Source organism: Bufo bufo, chromosome 4 (assembly GCF_905171765.1).
Source record: "Bufo bufo chromosome 4, aBufBuf1.1, whole genome shotgun sequence".
Lineage (NCBI taxonomy): Eukaryota > Metazoa > Chordata > Amphibia > Anura > Bufonidae > Bufo > Bufo bufo.
Genome location: NC_053392.1, coordinates 249,479,285 through 249,493,750, shown reverse-complemented (window position 1 = coordinate 249,493,750; position 14,466 = coordinate 249,479,285).

Sequence of the window (14,466 nt, the reverse complement as noted above, 5' to 3'; positions counted from 1 at the left end):
ATCTTTATTCGAGCCTCTGCTTCTGCCCTCTTGGCTTCTGCCTCCGCTTCTGCCCTCTTGGCTTCTGCCTCTGCTTCAGCCCTCTTGGCCGCCGCCTCCGCTTCTGCCCTCTTGGCTTCTGCCTCTGCCCTCTTGGCTGCCGCCTCCGCTTCAGCCCTCTTGGCTTCTGCCTCCGCTTCAGCCCTCTTGGCCGCCGCCTCTGCTTCTGCCTTCTTGGCTTCTGCCTCCGCTTCAGCCCTCTTTGCCGCCGTCTGTGCTTCTGCCCTCGCAAGGACTTCTTTTTCGGTGAAGGAACGCCTCACTTTGGATTGCTCTGAATTTATGCGGGCCTCTAGTAATCTGTCGCTCAGGGTGGAGCTTCTTGAGCATGATGATCTATAGGACCGCGAGGAATGTTTTGATGAATGCGATCTGTGTGATCTGGTTTCTTGTAAATGAGAAATGCGGAGTTCCACTTTATCTTTAGCGTCCAGCACCATGGCGTCTCTTTGTCTGTCTATTGATTCTGCCTTGCACAATTCTGACGGGGCTTCTTCAATATTAGAGTCTTTTAGAAAGGTTATATACCTTGTGGACAGTTTCTTGTATCTTTCATGGGCTGCGTTCAGCCGCACGACGGTAACTTGTAAGCTGGTGGCATCGCCTGAGGAGGACTTAAGTCCTGATATGAGGGAGGAAACTCGTTCCCAAAACTCTTCCAGGTTGTCACATAGCTCATCTTTCCTGGTGTGATAATTTTCTGTGATCTTTATAGTTGGTTTGAGAGAGCGCCTTGGTCGCGTGACTTGGTCTGCTGGAAGTGTGGGTTCTACCTCCAGCTCTTCATAATGATCAGTATCAGGTAGCATTTGCTTTGTTTCATCACTGGGGAACTGTACGAGGTCCTTTTCGGACATTTTGATTTAAGGTGCGCTGTCTCTTTAAGAAATCGAACTTTTGAATTGGGGGCTGAAAATTGCAGGGCGGCTCAGATGAGGCACCCCGATGAGTTTCCCAAGGTGTTTTCAGTGAATTGCGGGGTTTTGGTTTGAGGGAGGCCCCGCGTGCGTAAACAGTTCTTATATCATGCAAGCAAGGGTTAATATAGGATGTAGAAAGTGGCTTGGCGAGTAGTGGAGGACTTCCAGGCGAGAGTATATCTACTGCCGACACGCCGTGCTTCCCCTTAGGCTTGTGGGACGTGCACTGTTGCCGGGCAGATTTGCTGCGAGTGGGCCTGTGGCAGGGGAGGTTCCTGAGTGTGGCACTGGGCTCTGAGGGAACCTGTAGCCGGGCATTGGACATTCAGACGGGTATTTACTGGGGTATAAGGCTTTAAGGCAGTTTTTGACTGTTCTGTCCCCACATGAAGGCGATTGAAGGTGTAACTGATAATGGCTTTGTGACTGTCCTACCTTCGTATCCAAGCAGTGGAGCAGACCGGACCGGCAGACGCTCAGGTTAGATGGATCCAGACGTAGACATGAGGATGCAATCAAACGTGGGTTTATTTGATCCAGAGCAGTGACATACAGTGATGCAATACAGTAGATGCTGTGATGTGGATGTCTTTGCTGAGGCTACTGCTGGTCAAAAACTGATGCCTTCACAAGCCAAGGTGTGTGTCCAGTCACAAAGGAATGCAGCACTGAAAAAGGCTACAGGAAGTGACCAGGCCCAAGGCTGCTAAAACCACGCCCAGAGATAAAACTTTATAGACAACGAACGAGGCGTGCAGCATACAAATTCTGGCCAGCAGATGGCAGCAGAGAACAATAGACTTAAACAACATAGGTAAAACAAGAAATAATACAGTGCAGAAATTCAATATGAAAGGAACAGCACAGATGCAACTGTCTCCTGCTCCTCCTCCTCGTCATCATCCAATTTGCGCTGAGAAGACGAACTGAGGGTGGTCTGGCTATCACCCTGTGTACGGTCTTCCCCCATTTCCACCTCTTCCACATGCAAAGCGTTAATTGTGAGCAGCGAGCGTTTGAGTAGACACAGAAGTGGGATGGTTACGCTGATAATAGCGTTATCGCCGCTCACCATCTGTGTTGTTTCCTCAAAGTTGCATAAAACCTCACAGAGGTCAGACATCCATTCCCACTCGTCGCTTGTGAAGAGTGGAAGCTGACTGGAAAGGCGACGATCATGTTGCAGCTGGTATTCCACTACTGCCTTCTGCTGCTCACAAAGCCTGGCTTCCAGCTACTGACTGATGTCTGACTGGTGCTGCAAGATGATAATTCAGAGGTGGAGTGGAGGAGAAGGGGGGGTTGCAGCCACCAACGTAGGTGGTGGCGGAAACCCTGATGGAAGTAGGGCCCGCAATCATTGGCGTCAGTAGCACCTGTGCCATTCCAGGGTACATCTCGTTCCCGGCCTCCACAATATTCACCCAGTGTGCCGTCAGGGAAATGTATCGTCCCTGGCCATAAGCACTTGTCCATGTGTCAGTCGTTAAGTGGACCTTCCCAATAACTTTGTTGGTCAGGGCATGGGTGATGTTACGGGACACATGCTGGTGTAAGGCTGGGACTGCACACCGTGAAAAATATTGGCAGCTGGGGACAGAGTATCGCAGGACAGCCGCCGCCATCAGGCTGCAGAAAGCCTCAGTGTCCACAAGCCTAAATGGCAACATTTCCAGGGCCAGCAATTTGGAAAGGTGCTCATTTAGTGCTATGGTCTGTGGGTGGGTGGCTGGGTTTTTGTGCTTTCGTTTAAAGGCCTGGGATATAGACATCTGGACACAGAAGTGGATGTGCTAGCTGATGGTGCTTGTGAAGGTCCAGGTGCATGGCGGGAGGCATTCGGGCCTGTGTCTTGGACAGGGGATTGGCCAGCATGTAACACAGGGGAAGAGGAGGCAGTGGTGTGACCCGCAGACACTGGTTGTGGACCCAGGCGTTCGGCCCACCTATGAGGGTGCTTTGATGCCATATGGTGGATCTGTCACGGTCCCTCCTGTGAGAGAGGTGAGAAGATCTCTGTTTTCCTCTATGTATGTTGTTGTTTGTCAGGATCTCACCTTTGCTCAGGTGCCGCTCGTTATCAGTGATGAGGCTCTATTTAGATCTGCCTCAAACTGCTGACCATGCGGTTGACAGTTTCTGCTTGGAGTTGCTAGTGCTGGTTTGTCTTGGATCTCCTGCTACTCCATACATCCCTAAGCTAAGTACTTGTTGCCTTTGCTATTTCTTATTATCTGGTGTGTGTTGTTTCTAGGCCTCAGGGAGACGCAGGTTCCTTCATTCTGGAAGGAACCAGCTGTCTCATTCACTGCTACCTATCCTAGGGCTCGTCAGTTTTAGCAGGGCTTTAGGTATCCGGTGTATTATTATTTTCACCATCAGGATCTGCTCATATTGGCAGGAGTTAGGGAAAGGCCTAGGGATTACTAGGAGGTCACCATCCAACATGGCTACATAATTACAGTGAATGGCAGCACTTACCCACATGTTTATTGGCTGCGTAGCGGCCAACGAACGTGCGGGGAGGAGACTCGAGCATTGAGCACACTCAGTATTCAGCCCAACACTAGTGATAGGCCCTCTTTAAAGGGGTTATCCAACTTATTTTCAGACCTCAGAGAGTGGCCAGAACAGCGTTGGTGATCATACTTACCTGGTCCTCACTGCTGGGTTTAGGCTCCATCAATGCACCGCCGGCTCTGCAGCTACCATCGCGAACGGCATCAACATCCTGTTGACAGGGAGCACTTGACCGTTGCAGCCAATCACTGGACACAGTGGTGATCTGTCACCTAGGCAGTCACGTGCCCACTGTGTTAATGCTGGGAGCTGCAGAGTTGGTGGTGCAGTGATGGAACAGGAACCCAGTGGCCAGGACTAGGAAAGTATGATCACCACTGTGGGTCTGGCCACTCTCTGAAGTCTGAAAAATAGTTGGATAACCACTATTCTCTATTTCTCCCATACACAGCAATGCCAAATCAATGTGCATTGTTTAACGTATGATGTTTCTATAGTAGCGATAACAAAAACCATTAGGCTACTTTCACACTTGCGGCAGAGTGATCCGGCAAGCTGTTCCGTCGCCGGAACTGCCTGCCGCATCCGGCAAAACGTATACCAACTGATGGCATTTGTAAGACTGATCAGGATCCTGATCAGTCTTAAAAATGCCTGATCAGTCAGAAAAATGCATTGAAATGCTGGATCCGTCTTTCTGGTGTCATCCAGCAAAACGGATCCGGCATTTATTTTTTTCACCTTTTTTTTGGTCTGCGCATGAACAGACCAGAAGGATGGATCCGGCATTCCGGTATTTTGAATGCCGGATCCGGCACTAATACATTCCTATGGATCTGGCATTCAGGCAAGTCTTCAGTTTTTTTCGCCGGAGATAAAACCGTAGCATTCTGCGGTTTTATCTTTTGCCTGATCAGTCAAAATGACTGAACTGAAGACATCCTTATGTATCCTGAATGGATTACTCTCCATTAGGAATACATGGGGATATACCTGATCAGTTATTTTCCGGTATTGAGCCCTTTTGACGGAACTTCTGGAATTCTGGGAGGGAAGGGATGCAAATGAGCTCTTAACAAGCTCTGCTTCTAATGCCACCAGATGTAAGGCAGCTAGCCTATAAGTCAATGTTCAGCTCTTAAAACAACATCCCTTCCCTCCCAGAATTCCAGAGGAGCATGTATGGCCTATAAGTCTCCTCACACTGATTAAGGTGCTCTCTCCCTAAGGAGAGTTAGTTTCCCCCTTGCTCTAACTATTACATTAATGGAGTTAGAGAAGGACTGCCCTGTGACCATTGTCATTGCCACTAGGGACTTTCAACCCCTGCAACAACAGCGAAAAAGACTTCCAGTCCTTCCAGTAGGGAGCAGCGGGCCATCTGCCAGGTGAAGGTTACCACAGTTGCCCCTGACTACTGGAGTAGCAAAGCCAGAAAAGAGCCAGTCTGTGGCCATTATCACTGACACTACAGAAATCTCTGGGCCTACTACTACTACTGCTGCTGTACAGCCTGTGCCCACCAAACAGGAGCACTGCCCTGAGATGTGTGAGGATAATGAGGCATCCACTGATACTGCTCCATGCACTCCGGAACTACCAAAAAATCCAGAGCTCCTTGCTATGAAAGACCAAGGGTCTATCCTTTCTTGCTGTCCCAAGAATTTGTCACCTACCAGGAAAAGGCCAAGGCTCACAAAGGATCCTCCAAAAGAGGGTGATCCGGCAATCAAACGTCCTGCCACAGAAGGTCACCAGGAGATCGCAGATTAAGTTTCTGCCGGAGTTACAGCTGCAAAGAGCACCAGAGCTGGCAGTGACAGCGATAAGGGTGTCACACAGCTTAAAGAAGGACTTTTGCGCCCTCAAGTATGGGACCCAGGAGGAAGACTTCCAGCCCCTCTTGTAAGTGACCTTGTGCTGTGAGGAGAACCATCCATTAGACTATAGGAGCCAAGCCATGGACACATTTTGACTGGTGAGAAATATTGCCCCTTGTTTTGTGTTCATATTTTGTTTTTGTTTTTGCCCACCTCTTTTTTGCCTGGACTTTATAGACTCCATCCATCAGCCAAAAAACTATCTCCAGCTTGTGCACGTTGGCGCCATACCTCATTTGGATTACAATTAGTTTTCCTGTGGATTACAAGAAGACTTTGTTGCACTTAAAGTTCCAGTTTGGTGTACTTCATTTACCAAGCATTAAAGGAAGAGACTCTAACGTGATTTTATTGCCTCATTGCACTGTTTTATTGTATTAAGGACACAGCCTTATTTCACCTTAAGGACCAGGCCATTTTTTGCAAATCTGACCAGTGTCACTTTAAGCGGTGATAACTTTAAAACGCTTTGACTTATCCAGGCCATTCTGAGATTGTTTTTTCATCACATATTGTACTTCATGACACTGGTAAAATGGAGTAAAAAAATAACAATTTTTATTTATAAAAGAATACCAAATTTGACAAAGATTTAGAAAAATTAGCAAATTTCCAAGTTTCAATTTCTCTACTTCTATAATTCATAGTAATACCTACAAAAATTGTTATTACTTTACATTCCCCATATGTCTACTTCATGTTAGGATCATTTTGGGAATGACATTTTATTTTTGGGGGACGTTACAACGCTTAGAAGTTTAGAAGTAAATCTTGAAATTTCTCAGAAATTTTCAAAAACCAAGGACCAGTTCAGGTCTGAAGTCACTTTGTGAGGCTTACATAATAGAAACCACCCAAAAATGACACCATTCTAGAAACTACACCCCTTTTAGGTGTTGCACAAGAATTAATGGAAAATAGAGATACAATTTCAAAATTTCACTTTTTTGGCAGATTTTCCATTTTAATATTTTTTTTCCAGTTACAAAGCAAGGATTAACAGCCAAACAAAACTCAATATTTATGAGCCTGATTCTGTAGTTTACAGAAACACCCCGTATGTGGTCGTAAACTGCTGTACGGGCACACGGCAGGGCGCAGAAGGAAAGGAATGCCATACGGTTTTTGGAAGGCAGATTTTGCTAGACTGTTTTTTTTTACACCATGTCCCATTTGAAGCCCCCCTGATGCACCCCTAGAGTATAAACTCCAAAAAAGTGACCCCATTTTAGAAACTACAGGATAGGGTGGAAGTTTTGTTGGTACTAGTTTAGGGTACATATGATTTTTGGTTGCTCTATATTACACTTTTTGTGAGGCAAGGTAACAAGAAATGTTAGTTTTACACAATGATTTCATTTTTGAAACAAAAAAAATCATGTTTTAGTGTCTCCATAATCTGAGAGCCATAGTTTTTTCAGTTTTTGGGCGATTATCTTAGGTAGGGTCTCATTTTTTGTGGGATGAGATGACGGTTTGATTGGAACTATTTTGGGGTGCATATGACTTTTTGATCGCTTGCTATTACACTTTTTGTGATGTAAGGTGACAAAAAATGGTTTATTTAGCACAGTTTTTATTTTTTACGATGTTCATCTGAGGGGTTAGGTCATGTGATATTTTTATAGAGCCGGTCGATACGGACGCGGCGATACCTAATATGTATACTTTTTTTTATTTATGTAAGTTTTACACAATAACAGCTTTTTTAAAACAAAAAAAATGATGTTTTAGTGTCTCCATATTCTGAGCCATATTTTTTTTTATTTTTGGGAGATTGTCTCAGGTAGGGGCTCATTTTTTGCGGTATGAGGTGATGGTTAGATTGGTACTATTTTGGTGGGCGTACGCCTTTTTGATCGCTTGCTGTTTTACTTTTTGTGATGTAAAGTGACAAAAAATGTTTTTTTTTTTTTTTTTTTAGGTGTTTATCTGAGGGGTTAGGTCATGTGATATGTTTATAGAGCTGGTCGATACACACACGGCGATACCTAATATGTTTTTTTTTGTTTTTACCAAAAAAAATTGAACTTTATTTGGGGAAAATAAAGTTTTTGTTTATTTTTACTTGAAACTTTTAATTTTTTGGGGGGAAACTTTACTTTTTCAACTTTTTTTTTTCACTTTATTTTTTGTCCCACTTTGGGACTTCAACTTTTGGGGGTCTAATCCTTTACAATGCATTCCAACACTTCTGGGGGCTGGATCTCACAGGCTCGTCACTGGAAGGCAGCGCCGATGCCTCAGGAAGGCATCGCGCTGCCTTCCATGCCATCGGGTCCCCCCTATAGCCCCATGGGGACCCGATGGCACCGCCGCTGCCGCCTGCACCATAAAAAGCCGCAAACCGCAGGTCTGAATTGACCTGCGGTTTGCTGCGATTCCAGACATGGGGGTGGTCACGGGACCCCCCCGTGCATTTAACCGAGGTGCTTGCTCAATGATTTGAGCAGGCACCGGCTTCCGATCACCGCCTGCTGCGCCCTGTGTCCTAAAGAGGTTAAAAGTGTGCCTTATCGTGATTTGCACTAAACTTTTGAATTTTCAGCAACGTTCAAGTATAATGCCTATTGCGTGTATTACTTTTCAGGTGCCGCAATGTGATTTCCTATGCACTTTTGTATGGACTTTGGCGTAATTATGAAGTTAACCAGATAGTCAACACCTTATTGCTTAGTTATTATGGACTGCCCCTGAGGACGGCTGGTACGTCACAAGCAGATCTAACATCGCCATTGCTCATTATGGACTGCCTCTAAGGACGCAGAATACTAATGGTTCATGAGTGACATAGCCATTGGTACACCAGAGAAACCAAGTGGTAAAGTCACAAGAAGGTCTGAGATCATGATGGGAAACCCACTGCTATTATGTATGGAGAGATTGGAGTGCCTAGCCTCATCCTCCTAGTGTATATGTTTGAGAGCCTTGTGTTGAGCCAAGGTTATTTGAGTCCTAAGGCCTTGTGCACCGCCTTAAGGAAAAATTTGTAGTTAGCTACCTGTGTGATCATCAAGGTGACCGTGCGAAAAGCTATATAGAGACCTTGGTGCTTGGAAGGGATTACAGGATGAAGCCACCCTTCTATTTGTGGGCGTTTCATAGCATCATGGAGGGATTACAGTACATGACACCCCCACGCTTCCAGTGGTACTAGAGCTCAGTATCCACATATTGGGAGTACAGTATTTGAGCGCTTTGTGCAGTATGAGTTGAGTTGTACTTAATGAAGTGAAGTAAATTTATTGAGTGGTAGCCGTCTTATATGTTTGTATGTCCGTATTTTCATGCAACACTTTGTATTTTTTTCCAGGTACCCTTAGAGCATACTTATATATGTACCCTAAGCACAAGCCGAGGACGGCTTGGGTCTTAAGTACCGGGGAATGTAACGCCACAGAGGTGCATTACCACCTTTTACATCTCTCTACTATCTTTTATGGTTGATATAATGTCATCATGTGTATTTATTTCTAGGTCCAGCAAAATGTGTATCTCTATTTCAATGCAAATGTTATGTTAACATGTAATGTACCAGGTTCACCAGCAGATGGCGGAACTTATGTCAGAGCTATCCTACATAGAATGGAACTTGTCTTGCCATTGTAGCCCTCTCTAGAGAGGGAGGAGTTTTAGTTATTGAAGGTCAGTCTAGCTTGCCCACTGTAAGGGGAAGGGTGTGTGCAAGCCAGCAGAGCACCCCTAAGCTCTGCTGGGCATTGAGGTCCATGCTACAAGCTTCAGAAGCCAGGAAGAAAGGTTTCCTGGACAGAGATAAAGATAAAGACAGAGTCAGACTACAGAAAGTAAAGTTCAGTAGAAAGTAAAAAATTCCTATTTAATCCTGTTAGCACAGCAGAACTAGAGAGTACAGATGGAGCAGAGCCGAGAGTGTTTGCCTGCCAGAACCTATGCCAAAGCCTGCTGGTAAACAAATCACCGAATAAATAAATATATATATATTTATATAAAAAAACATCCTGCACGATATGATAATGAATGTTGCGGATGTACATGGCTACATGTATACAGTCACAGAAAATAATGCACTATAATAATAGATGCAAGCATAACATATGGACTTAGCCCTCACTCTACTGATAAAATCTGAGACACTTGGTCAATACATTTTGATCTAAACACATCTAAGCCCACCTACCAAGCGACAAGGTGGTCTCAGTTTAGGCGGGTCCTACGCTAAACCTGCCTATGCCGTTATGCATTTATGTTCAGGAGCGCAGACCCCACACATATAGTGTGTTGCTCCTCGTTACCTCCATGTGCAGCAGCAACTGGTGGGAGTAGGAGCACACACAACTATATGTACCACCTTAATCAAGGTCGCCTATTAGATAGGTGGGGCAAAAGTGCACATGAATACTACTCTGTGATTTAACTTGTCTTGAAGGAGTGGCACCTTCATTTGTGAATACACTCCTATCTTGGGAGTAGTATTCATGTGCACTTTTGCCCCACCTAATAGGCAACCTGGATTAAGGTGGTACATATAGTTGTGTGTGCTCCTCCTCCCACCGGTTGCTGCTACACATGGAGGTAACTAGGAGCAACACACTATATGTGGGGAGTCTGCGCTCCTGAACATAAATACATAACGGCATAGGTAGGTTTAGCGTAGGACCCGCCTGAACTGAGACCACCTTGTCGCTTGGTAGGTGGGCTTAGATGTGTTTAGATCAAAATGTATTGACCAAGTGTCTCAGATTTTATCAGTAGCGTGACTGTATAAACAAAGCCTGCTGGTAACCAAGATAAAGTTGGAAGATTGTTTTCTGATGCAAGTTTATTCAAGTAAAGCTGTTGTAACCTATATACAAAGTCTGAACTCAACCATTTCTACAAATCCCTTAACTATTCCCCCTGTTTGCACTGCTTCAGACGACAACTCCTGAGGTTCCAGGATATCCAGGTAGGAGCACCGTGACATATGCACAGCCACAACACCTAAAGGGACATTATAGGCTACCTTTGCCCCACTCTGGCATTCCTACACCTGGGTACCATCTATCACCAACACCATCTACTTAAGGGGACTCTTTCACTTTATGATTCCCCTGGTAGTACCCCATCCGTTGCAGAAGCAGCAATGCAAAAAGATTTTCTTCCTTTTAAAAAAAGGGGTTTTATTGCACAAAAGTATTAAAACATTAAAAAAACTATATTTATTTGGTATCGCTGTAAATCGTACTGACCCAGAGAATAGAGACATTGTTACTTATACCAAAAAATGAACGCAGTAAAATTTATAACGTAAACACTCAGTGGGAGTATTGCTGTTTTTCCCATCTCCCTCCCAGAAAGAGTTAATAAAAGTTAATCAGAAAGTTATGTGTACCCCAAAATTGCGCCATTAAAACTACAATTTGTCCCACAAAAATCAAGCCCTCATACAGCTATATAGACAGAAAAATAAAACAGTTATAAATATTGGAAGGCGACGATGAAAAAAGGAAGAAAAACGCTTAGTCAGTAGGGCCCAAAACAGGCTGGTCACTAAGGGGTTAAAGGGGTTTCCTCCTTTATATATTGATAACCTATCCTCAGGATTTTGGGGGACTGACTACTCCCCTCCTCGCTGATAGGCTGTTTGTAGAATTTCTTAAGCTAAGGAGCAAAAATAGGCCTGGGGTAAAACAGGCACAAATATTGGATGGGGTTAAAGGGATTCTGTCACAAGATTTTACCCCTATAACCTAAACATACAGTGGGGGAAATAATTATTTGACCCCTCACTGATTTTGTAAGTTTGTCCAATGACAAAGAAATGAAAAGTCTCAGAACAGTATCATTTCAATGGTAGGTTTATTGTAACAGTGGCAGATAGCACATCAAAAGGAAAATCGAAAAAATAACTTTAAATAAAAGATAGCAACTGATTTGCATTTCATTGAGTGAAATAAGTATTTGAACCCTCTAACAAAAAAAGACTTAATACTTGGTGGAAAAACCCTGGTTTGCAAGCACAGAGGTCAAACGTTTCTTGTAATTGATGACCAAGTTTGCGCATATTTTAGGAGGAATGTTGGTCCACTCCTCTTTGCAGATCATCTCTAAATCCCTAAGGTTTCGAGGCTGTCTCTGTGCAACTCTGAGCTTGAGCTCCCTCCATAGGTTTTCGATTGGATTAAGGTCCGGAGACTGACTAGGCCACTCCATGACCTTAATGTGCTTCTTCTTGAGCCACTCCTTTGTTGCCTTTGCTGTATGTTTTGGGTCATTGTCGTGCTGGAACACCCATCCACGACCCATTTTCAGTTTCCTGGCAGAGGGAAGGAGGTTGTCGCTCAGGATTTCACGATACATGGCTCCGTCCATTTTCCCGTTTATGCGAATAAGTTGTCCTGTGCCCTTAGCAGAAAAACACCCCCAAAGCAAAATGTTTCCACCCCCATGCTTGACGGTGGGGACGGTGTTTTGGGGGTCATAGGCAGCATTTTTCTTCCTCCAAACACAGCGAGTTGAGTTAATGCCAAAGAGCTCTATTTTGGTCTCATCAGACCACAGCACCTTCTCCCAGTCACTCTCTGAATCATTCAGGTGTTCATTGGCAAACTTCAGACGGGCCTGCACATGTGCCTTCCTGAGCAGGGGGACCTTGCGAGCCCTGCAGGATTTTAATCCATTGCGGTGTAATGTGTTTCCAATGGTTTTCTTGGTGACTGTGGTCCCTGCTAATTTGAGGTCATTAACTAACTCCTCCCGTGTAGTTCTAGGATGCTTTTTCACCTTTCTCAGAACCATTGACACCCCACGAGGTGAGATCTTGCGTGGAGCCCCAGAGCGAGGTCGATTGATGGTCATTTTGTGCTCCTTCCATTTTCGAACAATCGCACCAACAGTTGTCACCTTCTCTCCCAGCTTCTTGCTAATGGTTTTGTAGCCCATTCCAGCCTTGTGCAGGTCTACAATTTTGTCTCTGACATCCTTGGACAGCTCTTTGGTCTTTCCCATGTTGGAGAGTTTGGAGTCTGCTTGATTGATTGATTCTGTGGACAGGTGTCTTTTATACAGGTGACTAGTTAAGACAGGTGTCCTTAATGAGGGTGACTAATTGAGTAGAAGTGTCTAACCACTCTGTGGGAGCCAGAACTCTTAATGGTTGGTAGGGGTTCAAATACTTATTTCACTCAATGAAATGCAAATCAGTTGCTATCTTTTATTTAAAGTTATTTTTTCGATTTTCCTTTTGATGTGCTATCTGCCACTGTTACAATAAACCTACCATTGAAATGATACTGTTCTGAGACTTTTCATTTCTTTGTCATTGGACAAACTTACAAAATCAGTGAGGGGTCAAATAATTATTTCCCCCACTGTATGCTCATGTCCGGAGTAATAAGAATAATCCTAAGCTGGCGTTATTAAACTTCACTGTGGCTCTATTTGCCCAAAAAACAGGTTTTTATAACCTGTCAATCACTCACTTAAGGTGCCCAAGGGGAGGTCCGTTAATACAGGGTGCCCGGCCGCACCCCTCGCCGTCCGGTGCCGCCTTTACTGTCTTCTGCGCCGCCTTCTACAGCTCAGCGCTGCCTCCGCAATCCTACCCGTTCCTCTGCCAGATCCCGTACCTGCGCACTAGGCTCAGCCAGATGCGCCGCGGACTCCTGGCAGCGGCTTCGTTGAGCGAAGTGCGCATGCGCATCAGACCAGCGCATGCGCAATTCGCTCAACGAAGCCGCTGCCAGGATTCCGCGCCGCATCTGGCTGAGCCTAGTGCGCAGAAGACAGCGAAGGTGGCGCTGGGCACCGGACGGCGAGGGGTGCGGCCGGGCACCCTGTATTAATGGACCTCCCCTTGGGCACCTTAAGTGAATGATTGACAGGTTATAAAAACCAGTTTTTTGGGCAAATAGAGCCACAGTGAAGTTTAATAAGGCCAGTTTAGGATTATTCTTATTACTTCGGACATGAGCATATGTTTAGGTTATAGGGGTAAAATCTCATGACAGAATCCCTTTAATTAGCATACTGTTTAGGGTAAGATACAAATCAATGGTAAAAGTAGGCTAATGTAATGGCCCAGTAGATCACTGTTACCTCTGTATTCAGTCATGTAGTGAAGGCACACAATGCATCAACATTTCTATGCACAACTTCAGTATTGTTTTCTTTACTTTGGCTTACATTTAGGTTTCTTCATATTTCATTACATTCCTAGGCTACTATTGTGCTATGTGCTGCAATTTGGCATTCCTTTCAACATGGCTTAAATTGAAGCACAATGCCTAGTTAAATGAATGTGATACGTATCTGTGCTTCCTGCTGTATTATGCAATCTTTTTATATTTATATTGCAAACTAGTTTGTGGCATTGAAAAGGTTAGTGTTTGCTGTGATTGCTGTGTCCAGCTGATTGAATGCCTACTGCCAATTATTGCTGTGATGTCACATTTACAGCCCTATGTTTACATTGTTTTACACTACAGCTAGTACATATGTCAGACATAACCATAGGGCACAGTTGACCTGACATATGCATAAAAAGTGTTGCATACCCCCTTTTTATTACTGCTTGCAATACTGTAGTCAGTTGGGTTATTCAATACACAGGGATCCAGCAAAAAAATAAAAAAAAATACGCTGTGGTATGTCTTTTATACAATGGGACCCGATGGGCGACGAATGGGTGTCACGGCTGTATGTGAGCAACAAGAGCATACACAGTAAATAGAGCTACTGACCGGACCCAAACTAGGGAGGATAAAGGGTGACCCCTGTCAGACCCTCAAAGCTCTCCCTATGCTGCTAAAGCACATGCCCGGATCCAAATGGTGGAACGAGGCATGCCCGCGTACCTAAGACTGATGACCACTGTAACCCCTACAATAGTGGAAGGGGCACGGCCACCGGTGCCCTGCTCAGTATATGGAGGGAACCGTGGTCGCCTCAGATCCAGTCAGAAAATAAACAGATGCACTACAATGTCTGCACACTTAGCTGAAGGAGCTGCAGCAGCAGAGAAGACGGATCCAAAGACAGCTGGCAATATCCGGAGTACTTGCTGCAGCAGAACACAGGTCCAGTGAAATGATAGTTTACAAGTGAAGATACTCAAGCAAGAGCTACAACTCAAATGAGAAATATAA